Source organism: Panthera tigris, chromosome B1, assembly GCF_018350195.1.
Source record: "Panthera tigris isolate Pti1 chromosome B1, P.tigris_Pti1_mat1.1, whole genome shotgun sequence".
Taxonomy (NCBI): Eukaryota; Metazoa; Chordata; class Mammalia; order Carnivora; family Felidae; genus Panthera; species Panthera tigris.
In genome coordinates, this window is record NC_056663.1 from 199,530,158 (window position 1) to 199,541,180 (window position 11,023).

Consider the following 11,023-nt stretch of genomic DNA (forward strand, 5'->3'; position numbering starts at 1 on the left):
GAGCAAAGTGCAGGTGAAGGTACGACCCACGAGCTCCCCGCTGGCCAGAGGCCCTAACTCCCCGGCTGTTCAGCCTGCCCCGCCAAGTGCCCTCCACGGCCAGAAGGAAAGTCCTCAAGACACGGTGTTGGCCACCAGCTCTCCAAGTACAGGCGGTGGACAGGCTGCCCCACACCCCGAACCCCTGCCAATGGCACATCGGCAGTGCCCGAGCCCGAGCGACAGCAGGTCTGTATCTGTGCAGCAAATGCCGCATGAACCAGTGAGGAAGGTGGGCTTCAGGACGTGCCAGCAGGGGACGCTGAGGTTGTGCGTGACGCTGGGAGGTGGCTGGTCCCAGGGAGCTGAGCACCACCCCTACTTGCCCCCCAAGTCCTCTTAGGGAGGGGACACAGGGTCTGGTCCAGGCTCAATACAGGCTCTGGCAGTGATTCAGAAGGAAAGCTGGGTGCCTGGGAGGCTCCGTCTGTTAAGTGTCCAACTTCGGCTCAACTCATGATTTCCTGGTTCATGAGTTCAAGCCCCGCGTCAGGTTCTGTGCTGACAGCGTGGGACCTGCTGGGGATTCTGTCTCTCTCTCCCTCTCTCTCAAAAATAAATAAACATTAAAAGAAAAAGAAGGAAAGCAATGCTGAATTGGGATGAGAGAGGGGTGAGGACGCTGGCATGTCTTGTCTGAGCCCTCGTCCCAAGGCTGTGGCAACCGTCAGCTCAACCTGTCACAGCACTGCCGTCTGGGAGGGAGGGAAGGCGCCCAGGCTGGCTTTCCCAGCTGTCACCTGCTGGGTGACTTTTTCACGGTGTGTTAGTTTCCTGGGGTTGCCACAACAAATTACCACCAACTTAGCTGAAAACCCCAGAAATTTGTTATTTCAGAGTTTTCTGGAGGCCAGAAGTCCAAAATGAGTCTTACAAGGCTAACGTTGAGGAGTCAGTAAGCTGATTCCTTCCAGAGGTTTTAGGGGAGAATCCATTCCATGCCTGCCCTGGCTGTGGCTGCTGGCGATCTTTGAGGTCCTTTGGTTTGTGGGCACATTTCTGACTCCTCCTGTGTATCTTAGTCTCCCTTCTCTTATGAAGGCACCGGTCATTGGATTTGTGCCCCGCCCCCCAAATCCAGGATAACCTTGTCCTGAGATCCTTCACTTAAATGACATCTACAAAGACCCAGTTTCCAAATTAGGTCACACTCACTGGTACTGGGGGTTAGGACATGAACATATCTTTCTGGGAAAGCAAATTCAACCCACTACCCATGAAAAGAAAATTCTAACTTTAAATTTTTTTTCAATTTTTTTAATGTTTATTTTTGAGAGAGAGACAGAGAGAACACAAACGAGGGAGGGGCAGAGAGAAAGGGAGACACAGAATCTGAAACAGGCTCCAGGCTCTGAGCTGTCAGCACAGAGCCCGACGCAGAGCTCGAACTCATGAGCTGTGAGATCACAACCCGAGCTGAAGTCGGACACTTAATTGAGCCACCCAGGCGCCCCTAAATTTTTTTAACATTTTTTTTTCAAGAGACAGAGCGTGAGCAGGGCAGTGGCAGAGAGAGAGAGAGGGAGACACAGAATCTGAAGCAGGCTGCAGGCTCTGAGCTGTCAGCACAGAGCCTGACGTGGGGCTCGAACCCACCAACGTGAGATGATGACCTGAGCCGAAGTCAGATGCTTAACTGACTCAGCCACCCAGGCACCACAGAAAACTCTAACTTTATAAAACATTCATAGCATGAAAAGAATCAAACCAACCATGATCCCGTGTGGTCACCAGCCAGCTGGGGCATCTGAGGATTCTCTGAGAACAGATCTTTGAAATGGGTCCAAGAAAGGTTTTGCTTGAACATTCTCCCTTTCATTGCCCCTGAGAAAACTCACCCATAACCAATACGTGATGAAGGAATGTGGAAAGGAGCAGTTGTAGGGGAAGAGAGGCAAAGCGAAGTGGACGTTCAGTTTGTTCCGATGGGCATTCCCTGAGCACCCGTGTGCATCAGCCAATGTGGGGGATGCGGGGCTGGTGGAGATAAAGTTCTGGGGGGTCCGGGCTGGGGGAACATTGAGTAAACAGCAAGCGAGGGCAACACAGCACGTGAGGACGATCGAACCAAAAGAACAACTACCTAGCTCTTCTCTGCGGGACTGTTCCAGAAGCTTTTAAGGCCACGATGCTGGAGTTGAGTCCATGACCGAGCAGGACTTACCCAGAGAAAGGAGGGAGAGGGGACCCCAGAGAAATGGATCAACTCTGGGGGCAAAGGGAAGATGCCAGAGCCGACTGCGTGTGTCCATGAATGCAGAGATAGGAGTATAGTAGCTAGTTACTTGTAGAAGAAGAACGACTTAGGAGGAGAAGATCTTAGAGCCGGGGTGGGCCGGGGGGGAGGGGGAGGTGACGGAGACTTGCCCTCTCAGATCGCAAGGCCTATGGTAGAGCCCCAACACTTGAGGCAGTATGACACCGGTCAGCGGAGCAAGACAGAACCCAGGCCACACACACAAAGAACCTGGTGGGACACGGAGAGGAGGTATCAGTCAGACCAGCGAGAAAGGGCAGACCGTTCACTAAGTGGTGCTGGATGAGTTGTTCTCCCTTTGGGGAAACATTTCATTTAGATCCCTACCTCAAACCCTACACAAAAATCAATTTTGAGCAAATTAGAGATTTAAATGTGAAAGGCAAGGGGCACCTGGGCGGCTCAGTCAGTTAAGCCTCCGACTCTTGACCTCAGCTCAGGTTTGAAACCAGAGTCGTGAGCTCAGGCCCCACAGTGGCCTCCGCAGTGGCCTACTTAAAAAACAAAAACAGAAAAACATGGGGTCGCCTGGGTGGCTCAGTCGGTTAAGCATCCGACTTCCGATCAGGTCATCATCTCACAGTCTGTGAGTTCTAGCCCTGTGTTGGGCTCTGTGATGACAGCTCAGAGCCTGGAACCTACTTCGGATTCTGTGTCTCCTCCTCTCTCTCTCTCTCTGCCCTTCCCCTGCTCACACTCTGGCTCTCTCTCTCTCTTTCTCTCAAGAATAAATAAACATTAAAAAATTAAAAAAAAAAAAAGAAAATGTGAAGGGCAAAACTTGAAAACTATTAGAAGACATTATAGGAGACTATTCTTATGACCCCAGTATAGGACAGGATTTCTTAAACAGGTCGAAAAGAGGACGGATTTTACTGCACCAAGTCACAAACTTAAGACACCATAAACAGAGCAAAAAGACAAGCCAGGCGCAAGGAGAATGCACTTGCTACCCAGGAAATGAACAACTGATTAACACAGGAAACGTACAAAGAACTTCTGAATGTCAACAAGAAACCAAAGAACTCAATACGACGTTTCGCAAAAAAACAGAGCAAGTATTTCATAGACAAGGTCAGGAGAAGCCCCTGGAAATGTATGAAAAGATCACCAGGGAAACAGAAATCAAGATCACGTGAAAGATCGTACCCACCAGATGGGCAAAATCTAGAAAGTTCTGTGTATATGAACAGTCGACCAGGTCTCGGGCTGCTGAGGGATGGTGAACGGGTGCAAAGGATTCAGAACACTGGCTGCCAATGTAAAGTGAAGCTGATGTCGTCCACACCCCAGACCCAGCAATTTCTCTCTGATAAACGCAGAGAGAAACCTGCAGCCGTGTTCTCCGAGATGCATACGGTCACGGTCACGGCACACTGTCGGGAGAACAGAGCAAGGACCACAACCCCAACATCCATTCACAAGGGGCTGGGTAGCTGCTGGCACGTCCACGTGGAGGGACAGTGCCCAGCAGTGAAAATGAATGAGGAATGATTGCATAAGAAAACCAGCCTGGTCTATTTATATAAAGTTCAAAAGCCGTGCTCGGCTACACACTAGGTGGTTTTAGGCTATCGCTTTGTGATACAACCGTGAAGAAACGAGGCAACGATACGCAGAACGTACAGGATGGCAGTTACCTTGTGCAGATGGGGAGGCGGAGGGTCTGGGCAGGAAGTGGGCAGAGGAAAATGCTGGGCGCTTGGTGTAGAGCCCGCAGATGTTTCCAGGCTCCGTAATCTGCACAGCCTCTACCTTACGTTCTTTTGTCCCTACCAACTCTTCCATCATTTGAAGACTAGAAACTTAAGGTGCGAAGGATTAAGACGGAGAAGTGAGGTGGAAATGATTCACCAGGTATGCTGTGGAATATTAATGAGGGAGAGCACTTCGCAGAGGGGACCGCGGGAGGTGACACCCCCGGACGGAGGAGCTGGCGCTGTGCTGACGCCAGGGAGCCAGGGGCAGGCGAGCAGCGTGGAGCGGCCAGCTCATTCACTCGTGCAGCAAATGCCTGTTGAGCCCCATGAGCTCCCAGGCTGTGCAAAGGCCCAGGGGCGGGGGGAACACAGGGCGGCTCAAACAGCCAGCCACGGGGAGAGGGTCTCTTCCCTGAGCCTTCTTTGAGTTTTCCCCATCACCCCTCTCCAACCTCAGAGGGACCTCCTCATGGTTCTTGGTGGGGCTGGTGTTGAAAGTGTCGCTGAATCTGGATCCTGTAACACGGCCCATCTTTTAGATGACAATCTCGCTTTGTCTCTATCTGTCTCTTTCTCTATCTCTCCGTCCCTGCCTCTGTCTCTGTCTCTTTCTGAAAGCCATCTCAATGACAGCTGGGGTTGCAGTCATCTGAGGGATCCAAGCCCTCTTTTAAGCGGGAATCTTTAACCATAAATGACTCAGCGATCCGCATGCTGATGCCCTGCTCTCTCCCTGTTGCCTCGTGCCCGGGATGCTGCTCTCTGATTCCGATGCATCAGCCCAGCTGCTGCCATCGACGGAGCCATTGCCAACTGGGCCTTGGAGCTACGGGTGAGGGGCCAGAATCTGGGCCCCGAGCCATCAGGCACGCACTGACAGACACCCTCAGGGTCACCAGGACCCGCTCTTGGGATGGGCAATGCCAGGTCAGCTGGGTGCCCCCAGGAGAATCCCTCAGAGCACCTACAGGAATCACACGGGTGATATATCAGCGCCATTAACCGTCATGACGCTTTGACTCATTCGTTCCCTCAGGAGGTGGCTGTCCCCCGCACCAGGCTAGCCTCCCGAGACAGAAGCTATGGGGGAGAGATCCATGGTCCTGGCCATCGTGAGGGAGATTGGTCCCTGGCCCATTTCACAGATTAGGAAGCTGAGGCTCAGGGCATCCCAGGGGGCTGTGGAGTCGCTCCTCCCTCCATACTGCCCCTCCCCCCCCCCCCCGTCTGCTCCTCGAGGCTGATGCCAGCCTCCAGTGTGGCTGCGGCACGTCTGGTCCAGGTGCTCCCGAGGCGGGTTCCATCAGGTGGGCCACTGGGACTTCTTTGTCTGGTTGGTCCCGGTCCCCAGCCCGGGGCTGGCACATAGAGGGGGTCGGAAATCACTTCTCGGATGACTAAATGAGGAACTGGAATTGGGGAAGTTTGGGCTGGAGAAGAGGCGGCTGGGGTCCGTCTCTGTCCTCGCTGGTCTGCCGGGCGGCCGGAGCACTAGGAACGAGCAGCGTGGGGTGGGGTGGATTCTGCGGCTGAGGACAGACGAGAGAACGGGCGTCTTTCCACGTAGGGGTAAACACTGCTTCTGTAGAGCTTCTCAGTGCTGGAACGAGCGAGCCACGGGCAAGCCTGAGCCTAAAACCCGAAGCCCGCGGTGCCACCTGTATGGAAGGAAGTCCCCTAGGAAATGAGTTGAAAGGAAACAGCACATCCGTGCTCTGTGGGCACCACGGGGCCGCAGGGAGGAGCGCTCACTGCCTCGGGATCTGAAGGAGGCTGACGGGGAGGCTCGACCTGGGAAGGTCAGGCCCTGTCTCCCCCTCCTGCCTCCTGTTCTCCGGCTCCCCCCCCCCACTCCTCCCTTCTTCCCTTCTTCCTTCCCTCTCAGCTGCTTCCTTCTACCTTCCGTGCTTCCTTCCTGTCACTCCAGGACAATTTTGCGTTCCTGTACACCTGCCAGAACCTGCCCTGGGGCCTGGAGCTTCTGCCAGTCGGGGACAGAGACAGGAATGGAGCAAATCAGACATTCAATGATTACGAGACACTCTGGAAGCGTAGGCAGAGAGCAGGATAGGTAGAGTGACTGACTTAGCCTTTCCCTGTCCCCAACCTTCAGCAAGGGACTATTGCCACTTTGCTGGGTCAACAATTTAATTCGACGACACTCAACGCTTCCAGTCACTCAGGCTGGAAACCCCTGGAGTGGTCCCGGACGCCTCTCTGTCCCACACCCACATCTCCTCTGCGCTGGAAATGCTGCTGTTTCCACCTGCAAAATACACCCCGGGGCCGGCCGCGTGGGCCACCTTGTCCGCTATCACTGCGCCCGCACCGACCTTGCCTGGGTGTCCCGGGGGCATCCTCGCTGGCGCCCCACGTCTCTGTCCTTCCCACGACTGTCTCTTCACAGCATGTGGCCTGACACCTCACAGCTTCCCGTCCGTCTGGAGAAACCCAAGATGCTTACAATGGCCCTGAGCCCTGTGCCACCTGCCCGTGATCAGCCCCGGTACTTCCCACACCTTGGCACTGCCTCCCTGGGCCACTCCAGCCAGCCAGAACCTCAGGGCCTTCGCGGCTGCTGTTCCCTCTCTGGGGATGCTTTTCCCCAGATCTCCACACAGCTGGGGTTGTACTCATCTGAAGGTCCGACCGGGCTGGACGCCCAAGAAGGCTCTATCACACGGCTGGTGGTTGACGCCTGTTGTCAGCTGGGAGTTCAGCTGGGCGGGTGACAAGCATGCCTACACATGGCCTCTCCATGTGGCTTGGATTCTCCCATTCTGATCGACTCAAGACTGAACTCAATAGACCTGGACAGAAATCCATGGTTCTTGTGATGCTGCTTCAGGAAACCTAGACGTCACTTCCACTGCCTCCTGCTGATTAAGCCAGACGCTCAGGCAGCCCAGGTTCCAGGAGAGGGGAGCAGGCTCCACCCCGGGACACGAGGAACCACGCTACATCCCGGGTGAGAAGCAGCTGACAGTGGCCACCATGGAGACTCTGCCACAGGCAGGAAAGAGCTGGAAGTCGAGGACAGGGTGGGGGCCAGGTTCCCGGCGGGCAGTGAATGGGGTGACAGTGGAGGCAGCGAGCCTGGAGGAAGGATGACGAGGCAGGATGGGCAAGACTGGAAGGCCACCGTGCCTAACACACGATCGGACCCGCACGTTCACAGATCGTGCTGGCGTCTGTGGGGACTGGGTGCTGTGGAGGACAGGGATGGGAGCAGAGCTTAAGAGGCACTGATTTGTCAGACAAGAGATCCTGATGACAGGTGGGAGGAGTGAGGGGCTCCGAGCACGTTCTGGCGGATGAACTTCGGGCCAGCCGGACGGGGCTGCAGAGAGGAGAGGAGCCAGATTTGCATTTTCCCCATAACAGCTGATATCGAACATCTTGTGTTGTTGACCGTTTGTGGGTTTTCCTTGGAGGGATGTCTATTCAAGTCCTTTGTCCATTTTTAAATTGTGTTGTTTATCTTCTGTTCTTATCATGCACTTTTATACATGAGGAAAATGAGGATGGGAGGGGGTGCTTACCTCGGGCCATGCAGGGAGGAGAAATGCAGTGACAGAAGCCCAGTGGCCTGATGGCGGTCCTGTATGCTTCCTCTCTAATACAGGGGGCCAGCGAGGGCCCTGGCCTGGGGTTCCTTTCCCAGGAGGGACGCCAGCTGCCCAGGGGTGTACCTGTGACCTCTACAGCGCCTGAACCCCTGAGGACAGCCCGCGGGTACCAGGCGTCTCTGGGGAAGGTGGCTGGGAGGTTTTTGGACCACATTCCCAGAAATACCAGTGTCAGTTTGCTGCAAAGATACAATTCTTGACCCAAGAACACGTGGCCAAGTACACTCTGGGCTTGGGTACAGACGAACCTGGGCCCATCCTGCTAGGTTGCTTCGTGACCATGGCTGTCCCCTCGCTGGGCCTCAGTTTCCTCGTCTGTATAGGAACAGAATATCGCGTTGCTTAGAAAAGCCAGTAGGAATTGTCAAGAGACATTCCCTGTTTTCACGTCTCTGTCTCCTTCCGGGATGGAGATTTACAAGACAGCAGAGCTGGCTCAGCGGATGTTAGCCAAGAGGCACTGGGTCAGGGGCGCCTGGGGGGCTCAGTCGGCCAAGCATCTGACTTCGGCTCGGGTCATGATCTCACAGTCCATGGGTTCGAGCCCCGCGTCAGGTTCTACGCTGACAGCTCGAAGCCTGGAGTCTGCTTTGAATTCTGTGTCTCAATCTCTCTCTGCCCCTCCCCGGCTCATGCTCTGTGTGTCTGTCTGTCTGTCTATCTGTCTCTCTCTCTAAAACATAAATAAACATTTAAAAATTTAGAAAAAATAATAAAGGACCAAATGAAATCATTAAGTGGTCCAAAGTCCCTCTATTAAAAAGAGAGAGAGAGAGGCACTGGGCCAAGTAGAGAAGAATGGGGGGGGGAGGAGGTGATGAAACCCCAAGACGGCCAACCCACCAGTGACCACCCTATGGCATCAGAAGCAGGTGCACCCAGTGGCCACCTGGTCCCTCCATCCACCATGGGGTCATGGCTGAGAGCTCCCACCACTGGCTGCTGGGCCTACACTTGTGCAGAGCTCGATGCTCTGTCCACACCCATAAACCAGCCTGTGCACACCCAGTGCCCACCTCTAACCAGGAACTTAAGAGCAGGAGGGGCTCGCAGGGGTGGGGGGACAGCATGGGGACAGCATCCTGGAGGAGCTGGACCCAGATGCAATGGGAGGCATGAGGGCTTTGGAGTCTCAGACGTGGGTTCTCTTGCACCTGCTCTGAATGTCGGCCACAGGGTCTGTGTCAGCTGCCCCCTCCCCAGTTCAGTGTCTGGTCTCCAGAGTGAGGATCAGCAGGGACGGAGAGGGCTCCAACTGTGGCTGGGGCTGTGTTCGCTATGAACAGCCATAGAAGGACTCTGACCTTCCTGGGCACTTCCGTTTTGGGTTTCTGCCCCAGACTGAGGGACCAGGTGGCCTTAGCACCGGGACCCAGTGGGAGGACCGTGGAGCGAGAGGGAGCTTTAAATGGGGCCGGGGAGTGACAGGCTGGAACCGAGCACTGTGGAGACACTGGGGAAGGCTCGGAAATAATATGTCTTTGTTCTCAGGGCTCACTAGCCCCGCTTGTCCTGAGTCCCCCACTGGTTGGCTCAGCGACCTCGTTGCCTCGTGGGGAGGGAGGGCAGAACCAGCGAGAGCAAAGCAGTCAGCCCTGTACGCGGTGACAGCTGGCTGGCTCTGGAGGCAGACGGACCTGGATGCATCCCGGCTCTTCTGTAACTGTGCCTCAGTTTCCTCATTCGTAATAGAGCGGTAGCAGTAATTCCTACGCGAAGGATAGCTGTCGGTGGATGGTGGTGCCCAGCAGGTGTTGGCTGTCGTGGGGTGCAGGGCACGGCTGGAGAACAGAGCTCTGGCACAGGAGAAGGACCGATAATGGCAGGCACTGGTCCGTTTTCAGAGCTTCATGCCTGCCGAGTCATATCAACCCAGGCAGAAGGGTAGAGTCTCAGAGGGCCAAGAAGTGGTTGGGGTTCCAAAGGTAGAACCAAGGCAGCTCCCCTCACCTCCACAGGGCATACAGGGAGGGGAAGGGAAGCCTGATGGGCAGGCTCGTACATGGACCCCGGGACGGCCATCTTGCAGGGTGTCCCTTGTCGGGGCTTTGAGGGGGGCTCAACATACGGTACCAGCTTCTAACCCACCCAAGTGATCACACTAAAGAAAGGCAGATGGCTGTGTTCGTTCGCTAGGGCCACCACAGGAAAACACCGCAGGTGGGGGCTTCAACAGCAGACATTTATTCTTTCACGTTCTGGAGGCTGGGAGTTCAAGACCCAGGCGTGGGCACGTGGCTTCTCCTGAGGCCTCTCTCCTTGGCCTGTAGACGGCCGTCTTCTCCCTGTGCCTTCACGTGGTCGTCCCTCTGTGTGTCTGTGTCCTAATCCCCTCTTATAAGAAAACCGGTCAGATTGGATCAGGACACACCCTACGAATCTCATTTTACCTTGATCACCTTTACAAAGGCCCCGTCTCTAAATACAGTCACATTCTGAGGTGCTGGGGTTAAGAGTTCCACATACGGGCTGAGGGAGGGCACCCTTCAGCCCATCACCGTGGGGAACTGAACAGCACCCCCTCAGTAATGTGACACCGGACAGCACGGCTTAGGTGCGTGGCCGCAATGGGACCAGCTGTCCCTGAGCCCCGGAATCACACCTACCCCCCTGGTCACGCACAGGGCCTCCGCTGCGGGCAAGGCAGGCCTCTGCCGTCCGTCTTGTGCCCAGAGGAGGGGAACTAAACACAGGCTTCCTCTGGGCCCACTGTTGCCCAGAGAGATGGTCAAGGGCAGAGGCTGTTTTTTAATGTCGTCCCTCCTGGGGAGGGGAGGCGGGGCAGGGAGAGGCCGGGACTTCACTAGGGAGCTCCCTTCGTGTGGACAGAAACCTCAGGAGTCAGGGATAAGCATGACTCCTCATCACATGGTCAGTAGGACCCAGAAGTTTCTATGCACCTCGACGCAGGGCATGCTGAGTGGGCCAGTGAGCCGCAAGAGACCTGGGGTTAGAAACCCGTGGGGGGGGGACAGCAGCGCAGGGGACCACCGCAAGGTCGCCGGCCCGCAAGACGCCCTGAAAGATGAGGAAAGGTCTGGCACACAACAGACACCAGAGCAGGGCGTCTTGGGTTAAGCGACCTCGGAGGGGACAAGAATGACGCCACAGAAGGACCCCTTTCGGCGAAGACCTTCCTTCCTCAACCCACCAACCATGGCTTCGCCGTGAAGAGGTTTGTTCGTTCCAGCACCACGAGGCCCAGGGGTCATCCAGGGCTGGTGAGAAGGAAGCTCGGCCATGTCACCAGGGACCCTCACTCTCGCCACTCGGCCTCACTTGGCGGGCAGCCGTTGTCCTCATAGTCGTTGCCTCACGTGACAGAATCGCTGCTGTACCTCTGTGCTCCCGTCTGTGTTACAGGCAGGAAAGAGGAAGACACAAAGGGCCTGAAGTTG